Raw genomic sequence first — 16,764 nt, 5'->3', positions numbered from 1 at the left:
TCATTATTTGCTTTACAAGCTTAAAAATGATGGTGACAGGATTACATGGTAATCACAAACAGGTAAACAAGTAAAATAATCACTATTTACTTTTAAAAGCATTTTGAAAATTGCTTGCTTATGCTGGGAGTAAAGGTATTTCATGCAAAAGGTATTTCCTCTTTAAAAGGTAATGTATGCTTCTTTTAAAGCTGACACATTTGCCACATTAAAATAACAGAAATGTGTACTGTTTAAACTTTTTGGAGCCGGTGTGTCTGTGTTCTTGGGGCACACATCTACATGTAAAAGCAGAATTGCTTATTATTCTTCTCTATTTCTTGTATAGGTCAATTATGAGTGAAGAACCGTTCACCAAATGAAGACCGCAGCCAGGTGACGGGATCCTGTGGTAATCACAAACAGGTAAACCAGTAAAATAATCATCATTTAATGTTAAAATAATTTTGAAAATTGAAGTTCTGTGTGTTCTTATTGTACTTTATTTATTTCTGCAGGTAAGCACCATACCGTAAGCTTCATTCCCTTTATAACAGGTAAGGTTCATACTGTTTTATTCTTTTGTACTGTTTTATTCGTACTGTTTTAAATCATTCAGTAAATGCAAAGTTAAACTGATGTGTTTTTAATCTAGATTTAAAAGTGTCTACTGTTGAAGCACATCTGATCTCTTCTGAAAGCTGATAATAACTGAATGCTGAGGCACCTTGTTTTGAGTGAACCCTTGTTTTTTCTAAATGACCTGATCCTATTGATCCGAGTAATCGGTTTCATATTCGATTAGCATATCTGTCATGTATTGTAGCCATGAAGTGGTTTTTAAACAAGAAACAGTACTTTTTAAATCCATTGACCATTGCAATAATCGGCCCTGCTGGTGATGAAAGCATGAACAAGTTTCTCTAAGTCCTGTCTTGAGACAAAACCTCTAATTCTGGCAATATTTCTGAGATGGTAGTAAAAGCAGAATTCCTTATTATTTTTCTCTATCTCAGGCTCTACGGCATATATGTCATGATTTTATTTGTCTATTTATATGTCTATTTACAAGGACTGCCTTGGCCAAATGTTATTGTTAATTAATATTGAAGCAGTTATTTAACATAGGTCCTTTGAGTAGTGATTTGTGTAATGATCCATATATCTATTTTTATGTATATTTTTAACTTAGGAATGTGATTTTAAAGCTCATATTTGTTATTGTATGACACCTCTCATGTTATGAAAGTAAAAAATAAATGTATTTTCTGATGTCTTGCATTTCTGTTTTTAAACTGTTAATCCTTATCAAGTGCTATACATTAGAAAGTGGATATAGAGTGAAATGCACACGGTGAATAATGAACGCAGACCTTCAGTGCCGGACCTCTGACCCGCTAACCTCCATCCCGACAGCCAGCGCCTTCTCCGGATGCCATTGCGGTATCGCTTCTCGGCTTTTTGGGTAAGATCGAGTGGACACCGGGGACTACACGTTTAAATGGATTTTTGACCTTCGGCTATGGAAGCGAGGCTTGTTCCGTCCACTCCGTGCATCGACTCTGGCGCTTTCCGGGGACAAATAAGGTGAGTTTAAAATCAGAGTTTGCTTCTTTAGTGCGTGGTTGCCAGTTTGTTTGCCAGTCCGTGGTCCATAATACGTTCCGCGTTCGTGGTCTCACCATCGCTCAGTACTTTTCTGTGTTTCTATTTTACGTAAAGCTAACACCAAAACGATTGTGGAAGGCGCTATATAGATTGTTCTCAAAGAAAAAAAACGAGAAACAAACCCATGTGAATATGGGTCAAATTATCTAGGCGGAGCACTTCGTTCAAAGAAAAACGCAACAGAATTGTTTGCGTTGAACAAAGACAATGGTGCCTGCAGACATCGAATGTGTATTGTGGATAAAAAATGGCCAGTGGGGTGGGACAATTTTTCTTGAATTAAGTGTTTATGGGAAAAGTTCACGAATTTTTTCTTACCCTGTAGTCAGATTTATTTGCTTGTTTTAAGCATAAAATAACAGGAGAAGAAATTGTGTAGGGGGAGCAGAGGGTTTTTTTTCGTTCAAAGAAAAGCAGCGTGGCACGAATGAATGTTTGGCTGAAATGACCCGGAAGCCATGATACATTAGCAGTTTTTAAAATAAGTTAAATCTAGAATCCTTATTGGTTTTAGATACTTTAAAGCAATGAATGATCTTCTTTCTTTTGAATTGATTTGGTATTATGGAGGAGCTCTGTGTCTGGTTATTGAAGATGATTTGTTCTTTGCTCCTATGTTGGCTTATTTTTTTGTTATTTCCGTTACTATATATATATTTTTCTTTGTTTTTTCTGATTTGAGGTTATGAAAATGTTTTAATTTGTAATAAAGGTTTTTTGAAAATTCTAAATTCTCTCTATCTCTCTCTCTCTCTCTCTCTCTCTCATGAGCGTGGATCAGATCCTGCATTAAAACATGAACTTCTGATTTGCTAGCTCAACGTTCTACCTCTGGGTTATACAATGAGAACGTATAGAGTTAAATGCCCGCTAGCCTCCACCCCAAAAGCCAGCGCCTTCGCCGGCTCCCCCTTTGGCTGCGTCTATTCCGGTATCGCTTCTCGGCCTTTTGGCTAAGATCAAGTGTAGTATCTGTTCTTATCAGTTTAATGTCTGATACGTCTCCTATCCGGGGACTATATGTTAAATGGATTTTTGACCTTCGGAAATGGAAGCGGAGCTTGCTCCTTCCACTCCATGCATCAACATGGTATTGCAGTGTTTCCATGAATGGTGCGCTCCCCATCTCGGGGATAAATAAGTCAAGTATAAAAAAAAGAATTTGCTTCTTTTGTGCGTGAATGACGGTGTTTTTTCTAATCCGTGTGTTTTAAAATTGCTGTGATTTCGTTGACTTTATTGGTTTAACGAAAAGCTTGCGTGTAAATGAACACGCTGATAAAGAAATGTTTTTGTAATGTATTTAATTAATTTCTTTACAAGTTTGCGGAGGTGATACGAGGACGAATTAAACATCCTCGACACAGCTGAAGGCGCAACAAAAGCGAACGAGACCGATTGGAATGTTAAAAACACCTGAAAACTTTTTTCACTACCCTTCATACTACAGCTGTCGAAAAACCACAGCAACGTCGACAGACCTGGAAGCATAGCTGTACTTGTTTAACTCACAACGACAACGGGTAAGTCATTGAGCCCTATGTTTTTATTTATCCACGTTCTAAAAGTGCTATGCTTTCGTTGTTTCTTGATTGCTCTGTACATTTTTTTTTGTTTCTATTCCACGTAAAGTTACTTTGTAATAACGAAACCATATATTTGAATGCGCAATTTAAATCCATTTGATTTAAATTGTTTCACATATTTCACTCTACACGGTTCAACCGGGCTGGAAACGGAATAAAAACAGGGTAGATCTCGAAGAATGTTTGGTCTCAGACGTGGCTTCGTGCGCTTTCCACCTGGTCACACACAGTAAATGAAATGTTAGTCGGACGGCCTCCGGGGGCGCCGTCGATGTGATCGGTCACAGGAAGATGCGGCCGTCTGGCCTCAAAGGGTGTCGCTCATACTTACCTGGCAGGGGAGACACCATGATCATGAAGGTGGTTCACCCAGGGCGAGGCTCAGCCATTGCACTCCGGTTGGGCTGACCCTTTGCGAATTCCCCAAATGGGGAAATCTCGACTGCAAAATTTCTGATAGTGGGGGACTGCGTTCGCGCTCTCCCCTGACCTTTGTGTTAAAAATAGATTCGCTTGTCGTTTTACGTAAAATCCAAGAGACGTCTAACCACGGCCCAAGAATACATTAGTCATCAAAAAAGCGGCTATTCAACGACTACATAACTTTTAATAGACAGCGAATAAGTGTCTAGGCTAAAACAAGGCTTAATTTGGGCTGTCAGTGAAAATCTAATAGCCGTTTGACCATTCCAAACGAATAGACTAGCCATTAAATAGAACCAAAATCAAACGGCTACATGTCTAAGAGCACAAAATAATGCTTAGATGATTCTTTTACTTCCAATATAAGAGGTTCTCGGGAATGGCAATCATCCAAACTAATAAATTATAAAGGCTTTTATAAGAAAATGACAACAGTTAAACAACCTAGACAGCGTTGGGCAATACAAAATGCTAATAAATACAAGACAAATTGAAATATTGTACATGCATGTACATTAAACAAGCCAACAAATCTGCCAATGGGCTACGACAATTTTTCTTGAATTAAGTGTTTATATCTAGATTTGTTTCTTACCCCTTTGGCAGATTTATTTGCTTGTTTTAAGCCCAAATTCTGAGTTTTTTCCCCCTAAAGGCTAGGTTTATTTTCTTAGGGCATTTTGCTCATCAAAAAATGCATCTTATTTTAAGACTTTCTAGATATTTGTATAGTTAAAACAGTTCGAAATAACAAGTAAGAAATGATTTTTTGCAATGTATTCATTCATTCGCTACCCTTCATACTACAGCTGTCGAAAAACCACAGCAACGTCGACAGACCTGGAAGCGTAGCTGTATTTGTTTAACTCACAAAGACAACGGGTAAAGTATTTTCTTGATTACCTAAATGACTTGCTGTAGGAAAATAAGTTTAGGTTTAAGGGGGGAAATACAGTTTAAAGGGATATTTCAATTTATGATGATAATTCTGTCATCATTTACTCATGCATACAGGCTTACAACAACACGAGGATTAGTTTTTTTCTGAGTAACACAAAAGAAGGTATTTTGAGGAATGATGGTAAACCCACAGCAGATAGTCACCATTGACTTCCATAGTAGGAATAAAAAAATATGATGGAATTTAATAGGTACCATCAACCGTGTGCTAACCATCACTTTGCAAAATATTTTCTTCATCATTTATCACGATACTTCCAAAATATTTTTTCCTACTAAGTCAATATTTCATTATTTGCTTTACAAGCTTAAAAATGATGGTGACAGGATTCCATGGTAATCACAAACAGGTAAACAAGTAAAATAATCACTATTTACTTTTAAAAGCATTTTGAAAATTGCTTGCTTATGCTGGGAGTAAAGGTATTTCATGCAAAAGGTATTTCCTCTTTAAAAGGTAATGTATGCTTCTTTTAAAGCTGACACATTTGCCACATTAAAATAACAGAAATGTGTACTGTTTAAACTTTTTGGAGCCGGTGTGTCTGTGTTCTTGGGGCACACATCTACATGTAAAAGCAGAATTGCTTATTATTCTTCTCTATTTCTTGTATAGGTCAATTATGAGTGAAGAACCGTTCACCAAATGAAGACCGCAGCCAGGTGACGGGATCCTGTGGTAATCACAAACAGGTAAACCAGTAAAATAATCATCATTTAATGTTAAAATAATTTTGAAAATTGAAGTTCTGTGTGTTCTTATTGTACTTTATTTATTTCTGCAGGTAAGCACCATACCGTAAGCTTCATTCCCTTTATAACAGGTAAGGTTCATACTGTTTTATTCTTTTGTACTGTTTTATTCGTACTGTTTTAAATCATTCAGTAAATGCAAAGTTAAACTGATGTGTTTTTAATCTAGATTTAAAAGTGTCTACTGTTGAAGCACATCTGATCTCTTCTGAAAGCTGATAATAACTGAATGCTGAGGCACCTTGTTTTGAGTGAACCCTTGTTTTTTCTAAATGACCTGATCCTATTGATCCGAGTAATCGGTTTCATATTCGATTAGCATATCTGTCATGTATTGTAGCCATGAAGTGGTTTTTAAACAAGAAACAGTACTTTTTAAATCCATTGACCATTGCAATAATCGGCCCTGCTGGTGATGAAAGCATGAACAAGTTTCTCTAAGTCCTGTCTTGAGACAAAACCTCTAATTCTGGCAATATTTCTGAGATGGTAGTAAAAGCAGAATTCCTTATTATTTTTCTCTATCTCAGGCTCTACGGCATATATGTCATGATTTTATTTGTCTATTTATATGTCTATTTACAAGGACTGCCTTGGCCAAATGTTATTGTTAATTAATATTGAAGCAGTTATTTAACATAGGTCCTTTGAGTAGTGATTTGTGTAATGATCCATATATCTATTTTTATGTATATTTTTAACTTAGGAATGTGATTTTAAAGCTCATATTTGTTATTGTATGACACCTCTCATGTTATGAAAGTAAAAAATAAATGTATTTTCTGATGTCTTGCATTTCTGTTTTTAAACTGTTAATCCTTATCAAGTGCTATACATTAGAAAGTGGATATAGAGTGAAATGCACACGGTGAATAATGAACGCAGACCTTCAGTGCCGGACCTCTGACCCGCTAACCTCCATCCCGACAGCCAGCGCCTTCTCCGGATGCCATTGCGGTATCGCTTCTCGGCTTTTTGGGTAAGATCGAGTGGACACCGGGGACTACACGTTTAAATGGATTTTTGACCTTCGGCTATGGAAGCGAGGCTTGTTCCGTCCACTCCGTGCATCGACTCTGGCGCTTTCCGGGGACAAATAAGGTGAGTTTAAAATCAGAGTTTGCTTCTTTAGTGCGTGGTTGCCAGTTTGTTTGCCAGTCCGTGGTCCATAATACGTTCCGCGTTCGTGGTCTCTCCATCGCTCAGTACTTTTCTGTGTTTCTATTTTACGTAAAGCTAACACCAAAACGATTGTGGAAGGCGCTATATAGATTGTTCTCAAAGAAAAAAAAACGAGAAACAAACCCATGTGAATATGGGTCAAATTATCTAGGCGGAGCACTTCGTTCAAAGAAAAACGCAACAGAATTGTTTGCGTTGAACAAAGACAATGGTGCCTGCAGACATCGAATGTGTATTGTGGATAAAAAATGGCCAGTGGGGTGGGACAATTTTTCTTGAATTAAGTGTTTATGGGAAAAGTTCACGAATTTTTTCTTACCCTGTAGTCAGATTTATTTGCTTGTTTTAAGCATAAAATAACAGGAGAAGAAATTGTGTAGGGGGAGCAGAGGGTTTTTTTTCGTTCAAAGAAAAGCAGCGTGGCACGAATGAATGTTTGGCTGAAATGCTATCGTAATTTCCCCCTTAATTTTCCTTACAAACATGAAACCAGAGAGAAGGGTCAGTTGGCATCGAATTGCACCTTGTATTCGGTGATTGATTGAGGAAAAATATGCGTATGTGTATATATATACTTGTTTTGTTGAACAGAGACAATGGCCGCGTGCTCCAGCGTCACCTATATGCCTATTTCACAAAATGGCGGCTTTGACCGGAAGTAGGGAAAACATCGTTCAGGTTGCACCACTACGATGGCCACTCAATATAGTATGGACTGACAGCTGCTTTGTTTTCTCCTACACATGAATTTACTTGTAAAAATAACAATAACAGATATTGTCGATTGGTGTTATATTATTTTTTTAGCATTTCGTATTATCAAAATATATCATATGTTAGACAGCTTATCAATTTTAAATAAAATAACGAGACATACATAACTATTCGTGTCTGCTCCCGTTTATTGTAATGAGTGTGCACATTTGGAGAAATACTTAGACATTTTACTTCTTATTTCTTTAGACTGAATAATTATTTCTTATTAATTCCAAAGTATGCGACCCGATGATCTAATCGTGGTGTATGTGCTATTCCTCGTTTGTTTGCCTGCATCCATTGCTTTACGGCTTGCTTGTTGCGTTTAAATGCACATTTGATTTCTTTACCAGCATTGGATTTAGACCATTCAATGAGAAGAGTTAACAGCGTTTATTATGATTGATAAGCCCTCAACGGAGAATGAGGTCGGCATACATTAAAAGCCTTATTTTGTTTTTATCGTGTGCCTTCCAAAATGTATGCGACGAAACTTAAATCACGCAAAATATGAATGGTAACTAGACGTGCTTGTTGTGTGCAAGGAGTGCATTTATTTGTAAACTTTTGCTAAATCAAAATGGTTTATTTGTATTTGCTTTTTACCTGGGTTTTATCAGGTTCGCAGTCGGGACATTTTTAATCCATAGTGTATGCATAATTAATTTCAAAGAAATAAGAAGTAAAATGTGTAAGTATTCCTCAAAATGTGCTTTGGACTAAGTCCCCCGTCATCACAGCAAACGGGAGCAGACCCGAATAGGTATGGCTAGTTATTTTATTAAAAATTTCCAGCCGTCTGTAAATTTATGTTTGAAAGAAAAAAGTAAATTAATATCTTACTTACTGTTTTTGTCTTGTTTTCTAGTGAATATCTGACAATGCTTAAATGGAGATACATTTACTTGGTAAGCAAAGTGGCTTAAGATATTATGTATTGTAATAGAAAATTGTTATAAAAACGTTTTGTTTTTGCTGGGAATTCTTGTATATATTTCACAGCTATATAATTAATTATAATAACGCACTTTTTGTTGATAAACATGTTAAAAAATACATTAACACATAATAATGTGGCAACAAATCAAATGTGCATTTAAATGCAACAAGCAAAAATAAATAAATAAAGCAAATGCACGGAAAAGAAACGAGGAATAAAAGAAACACCGCGATTAAAAAAATCAGATCGCATACTTTGTAAAATAATTGAAATAAATTATAAAAATCAACAGGTTTATATTTAAAACAAATAAAAAATATCTGCCAGCGGGGTAAGAAAAATAAACTTAATTCTAGTTTCAACTTAATTCAATAATAAACTCAATTTAGGTTTATTTTTCTTACCCCACTGGCAGATATTTTTACTTGTTTTAAGCCTTAACCTATTACATTTTAGAATTTATTTCAGTAAACAAGACTTAAATTCTAAGCCACTTTGCTTATTAAGTAAATGTATCTCGATTTAAGAATTATTTTTTAACTCGAAAACATTAAGAAAATACTAAGTAAACGAACAAATTGGGATGTTCAAAACACTTAAATATTTTTTTTCACTCTACCCTTCATATTACAGCTGTCGAAAAACCACAGCAACGTTGACAGACCCGGAAGCCATGATACATTAGCAGTTTTTAAAATAAGTTAAATCTAGAATCCTTATTGGTTTTAGATACTTTAAAGCAATGAATGATCTTCTTTCTTTTGAATTGATTTGGTATTATGGAGGAGCTCTGTGTCTGGTTATTGAAGATGATTTGTTCTTTGCTCCTATGTTGGCTTATTTTTTTGTTATTTCCGTTACTATATATATATTTTTCTTTGTTTTTTCTGATTTGAGGTTATGAAAATGTTTTAATTTGTAATAAAGGTTTTTTGAAAATTCTAAATTCTCTCTATCTCTCTCTCTCTCTCTCTCTCTCATGAGCGTGGATCAGATCCTGCATTAAAACATGAACTTCTGATTTGCTAGCTCAACGTTCTACCTCTGGGTTATACAATGAGAACGTATAGAGTTAAATGCCCGCTAGCCTCCACCCCAAAAGCCAGCGCCTTCGCCGGCTCCCCCTTTGGCTGCGTCTATTCCGGTATCGCTTCTCGGCCTTTTGGCTAAGATCAAGTGTAGTATCTGTTCTTATCAGTTTAATGTCTGATACGTCTCCTATCCGGGGACTATATGTTAAATGGATTTTTGACCTTCGGAAATGGAAGCGGAGCTTGCTCCTTCCACTCCATGCATCAACATGGTATTGCAGTGTTTCCATGAATGGTGCGCTCCCCATCTCGGGGATAAATAAGTCAAGTATAAAAAAAAGAATTTGCTTCTTTTGTGCGTGAATGACGGTGTTTTTTCTAATCCGTGTGTTTTAAAATTGCTGTGATTTCGTTGGCTTTATTGGTTTAACGAAAAGCTTGCGTGGAAATGAACACGCTGATAAAGAAATGTTTTTGTAATGTATTTAATTAATTTCTTTACAAGTTTGCGGAGGTGATACGAGGACGAATTAAACATCCTCGACACAGCTGAAGGCGCAACAAAAGCGAACGAGACCGATTGGAATGTTAAAAACACCTGAAAACTTTTTTCACTACCCTTCATACTACAGCTGTCGAAAAACCACAGCAACGTCGACAGACCTGGAAGCATAGCTGTACTTGTTTAACTCACAACGACAACGGGTAAGTCATTGAGCCCTGTGTTTTTATTTATCCACGTTCTAAAATTGCTATGCTTTCGTTGTTTCTTGATTGCTCTGTACATTTTTTTTTGTTTCTATTCCACGTAAAGTTACTTTGTAATAACGAAACCATATATTTGAATGCGCAATTTAAATCCATTTGATTTAAATTGTTTCACATATTTCACTCTACACGGTTCAACCGGGCTGGAAACGGAATAAAAACAGGGTAGATCTCGAAGAATGTTTGGTCTCAGACGTGGCTTCGTGCGCTTTCCACCTGGTCACACACAGTAAATGAAATGTTAGTCGGACGGCCTCCGGGGGCGCCGTCGATGTGATCGGTCACAGGAAGATGCGGCCGTCTGGCCTCAAAGGGTGTCGCTCATACTTACCTGGCAGGGGAGACACCATGATCATGAAGGTGGTTCACCCAGGGCGAGGCTCAGCCATTGCACTCCGGTTGGGCTGACCCTTTGCGAATTCCCCAAATGTGGGAATCTCGACTGCAAAATTTCTGATAGTGGGGGACTGCGTTCGCGCTCTCCCCTGACCTTTGTGTTAAAAATAGATTCGCTTGTCGTTTTACGTAAAATCCAAGAGACGTCTAACCACGGCCCAAGAATACATTAGTCATCAAAAAAGCGGCTATTCAACGACTACATAACTTTTAATAGACAGCGAATAAGTGTCTAGGCTAAAACAAGGCTTAATTTGGGCTGTCAGTGAAAATCTAATAGCCGTTTGACCATTCCAAACGAATAGACTAGCCATTAAATAGAACCAAAATCAAACGGCTACATGTCTAAGAGCACAAAATAATGCTTAGATGATTCTTTTACTTCCAATATAAGAGGTTCTCGGGAATGGCAATCATCCAAACTAATAAATTATAAAGGCTTTTATAAGAAAATGACAACAGTTAAACAACCTAGACAGCGTTGGGCAATACAAAATGCTAATAAATACAAGACAAATTGAAATATTGTACATGCATGTACATTAAACAAGCCAACAAATCTGCCAATGGGCTACGACAATTTTTCTTGAATTAAGTGTTTATATCTAGATTTGTTTCTTACCCCTTTGGCAGATTTATTTGCTTGTTTTAAGCCCAAATTCTGAGTTTTTTCTCCCTAAAGGCTAGGTTTATTTTCTTAGGGCATTTTGCTCATCAAAAAATGCATCTTATTTTAAGACTTTCTAGATATTTGTATAGTTAAAACAGTTCGAAATAACAAGTAAGAAATGATTTTTTGCAATGTATTCATTCATTCGCTACCCTTCATACTACAGCTGTCGAAAAACCACAGCAACGTCGACAGACCTGGAAGCGTAGCTGTATTTGTTTAACTCACAAAGACAACGGGTAAAGTATTTTCTTGATTACCTAAATGACTTGCTGTAGGAAAATAAGTTTAGGTTTAAGGGGGGAAATACAGTTTAAAGGGATATTTCAATTTATGATGATAATTCTGTCATCATTTACTCATGCATACAGGCTTACAACAACACGAGGATTAGTTTTTTTCTGAGTAACACAAAAGAAGGTATTTTGAGGAATGATGGTAAACCCACAGCAGATAGTCACCATTGACTTCCATAGTAGGAATAAAAAAATATGATGGAATTTAATAGGTACCATCAACCGTGTGCTAACCATCACTTTGCAAAATATTTTCTTCATCATTTATCACGATACTTCCAAAATATTTTTTCCTACTAAGTCAATATTTCATTATTTGCTTTACAAGCTTAAAAATGATGGTGACAGGATTACATGGTAATCACAAACAGGTAAACAAGTAAAATAATCACTATTTACTTTTAAAAGCATTTTGAAAATTGCTTGCTTATGCTGGGAGTAAAGGTATTTCATGCAAAAGGTATTTCCTCTTTAAAAGGTAATGTATGCTTCTTTTAAAGCTGACACATTTGCCACATTAAAATAACAGAAATGTGTACTGTTTAAACTTTTTGGAGCCGGTGTGTCTGTGTTCTTGGGGCACACATCTACATGTAAAAGCAGAATTGCTTATTATTCTTCTCTATTTCTTGTATAGGTCAATTATGAGTGAAGAACCGTTCACCAAATGAAGACCGCAGCCAGGTGACGGGATCCTGTGGTAATCACAAACAGGTAAACCAGTAAAATAATCATCATTTAATGTTAAAATAATTTTGAAAATTGAAGTTCTGTGTGTTCTTATTGTACTTTATTTATTTCTGCAGGTAAGCACCATACCGTAAGCTTCATTCCCTTTATAACAGGTAAGGTTCATACTGTTTTATTCTTTTGTACTGTTTTATTCGTACTGTTTTAAATCATTCAGTAAATGCAAAGTTAAACTGATGTGTTTTTAATCTAGATTTAAAAGTGTCTACTGTTGAAGCACATCTGATCTCTTCTGAAAGCTGATAATAACTGAATGCTGAGGCACCTTGTTTTGAGTGAACCCTTGTTTTTTCTAAATGACCTGATCCTATTGATCCGAGTAATCGGTTTCATATTCGATTAGCATATCTGTCATGTATTGTAGCCATGAAGTGGTTTTTAAACAAGAAACAGTACTTTTTAAATCCATTGACCATTGCAATAATCGGCCCTGCTGGTGATGAAAGCATGAACAAGTTTCTCTAAGTCCTGTCTTGAGACAAAACCTCTAATTCTGGCAATATTTCTGAGATGGTAGTAAAAGCAGAATTCCTTATTATTTTTCTCTATCTCAGGCTCTACGGCATATATGTCATGATTTTATTTGTCTATTTATATGTCTATTTACAAGGACTGCCTTGGCCAAATGTTATTGTTAATTAATATTGAAGCAGTTATTTAACATAGGTCCTTTGAGTAGTGATTTGTGTAATGATCCATATATCTATTTTTATGTATATTTTTAACTTAGGAATGTGATTTTAAAGCTCATATTTGTTATTGTATGACACCTCTCATGTTATGAAAGTAAAAAATAAATGTATTTTCTGATGTCTTGCATTTCTGTTTTTAAACTGTTAATCCTTATCAAGTGCTATACATTAGAAAGTGGATATAGAGTGAAATGCACACGGTGAATAATGAACGCAGACCTTCAGTGCCGGACCTCTGACCCGCTAACCTCCATCCCGACAGCCAGCGCCTTCTCCGGATGCCATTGCGGTATCGCTTCTCGGCTTTTTGGGTAAGATCGAGTGGACACCGGGGACTACACGTTTAAATGGATTTTTGACCTTCGGCTATGGAAGCGAGGCTTGTTCCGTCCACTCCGTGCATCGACTCTGGCGCTTTCCGGGGACAAATAAGGTGAGTTTAAAATCAGAGTTTGCTTCTTTAGTGCGTGGTTGCCAGTTTGTTTGCCAGTCCGTGGTCCATAATACGTTCCGCGTTCGTGGTCTCACCATCGCTCAGTACTTTTCTGTGTTTCTATTTTACGTAAAGCTAACACCAAAACGATTGTGGAAGGCGCTATATAGATTGTTCTCAAAGAAAAAAAACGAGAAACAAACCCATGTGAATATGGGTCAAATTATCTAGGCGGAGCACTTCGTTCAAAGAAAAACGCAACAGAATTGTTTGCGTTGAACAAAGACAATGGTGCCTGCAGACATCGAATGTGTATTGTGGATAAAAAATGGCCAGTGGGGTGGGACAATTTTTCTTGAATTAAGTGTTTATGGGAAAAGTTCACGAATTTTTTCTTACCCTGTAGTCAGATTTATTTGCTTGTTTTAAGCATAAAATAACAGGAGAAGAAATTGTGTAGGGGGAGCAGAGGGTTTTTTTTTCGTTCAAAGAAAAGCAGCGTGGCACGAATGAATGTTTGGCTGAAATGCTATCGTAATTTCCCCCTTAATTTTCCTTACAAACATGAAACCAGAGAGAAGGGTCAGTTGGCATCGAATTGCACCTTGTATTCGGTGATTGATTGAGGAAAAATATGCGTATGTGTATATATATACTTGTTTTGTTGAACAGAGACAATGGCCGCGTGCTCCAGCGTCACCTATATGCCTATTTCACAAAATGGCGGCTTTGACCGGAAGTAGGGAAAACATCGTTCAGGTTGCACCACTACGATGGCCACTCAATATAGTATGGACTGACAGCTGCTTTGTTTTCTCCTACACATGAATTTACTTGTAAAAATAACAATAACAGATATTGTCGATTGGTGTTATATTATTTTTTTAGCATTTCGTATTATCAAAATATATCATATGTTAGACAGCTTATCAATTTTAAATAAAATAACGAGACATACATAACTATTCGTGTCTGCTCCCGTTTATTGTAATGAGTGTGCACATTTGGAGAAATACTTAGACATTTTACTTCTTATTTCTTTAGACTGAATAATTATTTCTTATTAATTCCAAAGTATGCGACCCGATGATCTAATCGTGGTGTATGTGCTATTCCTCGTTTGTTTGCCTGCATCCATTGCTTTACGGCTTGCTTGTTGCGTTTAAATGCACATTTGATTTCTTTACCAGCATTGGATTTAGACCATTCAATGAGAAGAGTTAACAGCGTTTATTATGATTGATAAGCCCTCAACGGAGAATGAGGTCGGCATACATTAAAAGCCTTATTTTGTTTTTATCGTGTGCCTTCCAAAATGTATGCGACGAAACTTAAATCACGCAAAATATGAATGGTAACTAGACGTGCTTGTTGTGTGCAAGGAGTGCATTTATTTGTAAACTTTTGCTAAATCAAAATGGTTTATTTGTATTTGCTTTTTACCTGGGTTTTATCAGGTTCGCAGTCGGGACATTTTTAATCCATAGTGTATGCATAATTAATTTCAAAGAAATGAGAAGTAAAATGTGTAAGTATTCCTCAAAATGTGCTTTGGACTAAGTCCCCCGTCATCACAGCAAACGGGAGCAGACCCGAATAGGTATGTCTAGTTATTTTATTAAAAATTTCCAGCCGTCTGTAAATTTATGTTTGAAAGAAAAAAGTAAATTAATATCTTACTTACTGTTTTTGTCTTGTTTTCTAGTGAATATCTGACAATGCTTAAATGGAGATACATTTACTTGGTAAGCAAAGTGGCTTAAGATATTATGTATTGTAATAGAAAATTGTTATAAAAACGTTTTGTTTTTGCTGGGAATTCTTGTATATATTTCACAGCTATATAATTAATTATAATAACGCACTTTTTGTTGATAAACATGTTAAAAAATACATTAACACATAATAATGTGGCAACAAATCAAATGTGCATTTAAATGCAACAAGCAAAAATAAATAAATAAAGCAAATGCACGGAAAAGAAACGAGGAATAAAAGAAACACCGCGATTAAAAAAATCAGATCGCATACTTTGTAAAATAATTGAAATAAATTATAAAAATCAACAGGTTTATATTTAAAACAAATAAAAAATATCTGCCAGCGGGGTAAGAAAAATAAACTTAATTCTAGTTTCAACTTAATTCAATAATAAACTCAATTTAGGTTTATTTTTCTTACCCCACTGGCAGATATTTTTACTTGTTTTAAGCCTTAACCTATTACATTTTAGAATTTATTTCAGTAAACAAGACTTAAATTCTAAGCCACTTTGCTTATTAAGTAAATGTATCTCGATTTAAGAATTATTTTTTAACTCGAAAACATTAAGAAAATACTAAGTAAACGAACAAATTGGGATGTTCAAAACACTTAAATATTTTTTTTCACTCTACCCTTCATATTACAGCTGTCGAAAAACCACAGCAACGTTGACAGACCCGGAAGCCATGATACATTAGCAGTTTTTAAAATAAGTTAAATCTAGAATCCTTATTGGTTTTAGATACTTTAAAGCAATGAATGATCTTCTTTCTTTTGAATTGATTTGGTATTATGGAGGAGCTCTGTGTCTGGTTATTGAAGATGATTTGTTCTTTGCTCCTATGTTGGCTTATTTTTTTGTTATTTCCGTTACTATATATATTTTTTTCTTTGTTTTTTCTGATTTGAGGTTATGAAAATGTTTTAATTTGTAATAAAGGTTTTTTGAAAATTCTAAATTCTCTCTATCTCTCTCTCTCTCTCTCTCTCTCATGAGCGTGGATCAGATCCTGCATTAAAACATGAACTTCTGATTTGCTAGCTCAACGTTCTACCTCTGGGTTATACAATGAGAACGTATAGAGTTAAATGCCCGCTAGCCTCCACCCCAAAAGCCAGCGCCTTCGCCGGCTCCCCCTTTGGCTGCGTCTATTCCGGTATCGCTTCTCGGCCTTTTGGCTAAGATCAAGTGTAGTATCTGTTCTTATCAGTTTAATGTCTGATACGTCTCCTATCCGGGGACTATATGTTAAATGGATTTTTGACCTTCGGAAATGGAAGCGGAGCTTGCTCCTTCCACTCCATGCATCAACATGGTATTGCAGTGTTTCCATGAATGGTGCGCTCCCCATCTCGGGGATAAATAAGTCAAGTATAAAAAAAAGAATTTGCTTCTTTTGTGCGTGAATGACGGTGTTTTTTCTAATCCGTGTGTTTTAAAATTGCTGTGATTTCGTTGGCTTTATTGGTTTAACGAAAAGCTTGCGTGGAAATGAACACGCTGATAAAGAAATGTTTTTGTAATGTATTTAATTAATTTCTTTACAAGTTTGCGGAGGTGATACGAGGACGAATTAAACATCCTCGACACAGCTGAAGGCGCAACAAAAGCGAACGAGACCGATTGGAATGTTAAAAACACCTGAAAACTTTTTTCACTACCCTTCATACTACAGCTGTCGAAAAACCACAGCAACGTCGACAGACCTGGAAGCAT

General features: G+C 36.1%; 5 non-coding genes across 5 annotated transcripts; all 5 read left to right on the top strand.

Moving 5' to 3' along the window:
• Positions 1–2,580: 2,580 nt before the first annotated feature.
• On the top strand, positions 2,581–2,771 carry LOC135764451 (U2 spliceosomal RNA). Its single transcript, XR_010539999.1, has one exon. It is a non-coding gene; the product is annotated as a U2 spliceosomal RNA (small nuclear RNA).
• A 785-nt stretch (positions 2,772–3,556) lies between these two features.
• On the top strand, positions 3,557–3,721 carry LOC135764373 (U1 spliceosomal RNA). Its single transcript, XR_010539924.1, has one exon. It is a non-coding gene; the product is annotated as a U1 spliceosomal RNA (small nuclear RNA).
• Positions 3,722–9,393: 5,672 nt separating this feature from the next.
• LOC135764450 (U2 spliceosomal RNA) lies at positions 9,394–9,584 on the top strand. Its single transcript, XR_010539998.1, has one exon. It is a non-coding gene; the product is annotated as a U2 spliceosomal RNA (small nuclear RNA).
• A 785-nt stretch (positions 9,585–10,369) lies between these two features.
• LOC135764308 (U1 spliceosomal RNA) lies at positions 10,370–10,534 on the top strand. Its single transcript, XR_010539862.1, has one exon. It is a non-coding gene; the product is annotated as a U1 spliceosomal RNA (small nuclear RNA).
• Positions 10,535–16,206: 5,672 nt separating this feature from the next.
• Positions 16,207–16,397, top strand: LOC135764449 (U2 spliceosomal RNA). Its single transcript, XR_010539997.1, has one exon. It is a non-coding gene; the product is annotated as a U2 spliceosomal RNA (small nuclear RNA).
• The last annotated feature ends 367 nt before the right edge of the window (positions 16,398–16,764 follow it).

The sequence above is a fragment of the Paramisgurnus dabryanus genome, chromosome 9 (genome assembly GCF_030506205.2).
Source record: "Paramisgurnus dabryanus chromosome 9, PD_genome_1.1, whole genome shotgun sequence".
In the NCBI taxonomy this organism is placed as follows: domain Eukaryota; kingdom Metazoa; phylum Chordata; class Actinopteri; order Cypriniformes; family Cobitidae; genus Paramisgurnus; species Paramisgurnus dabryanus.
Note: the sequence above shows the minus strand (reverse complement) of the source record. Positions and strands in the feature narration are given on the sequence as shown.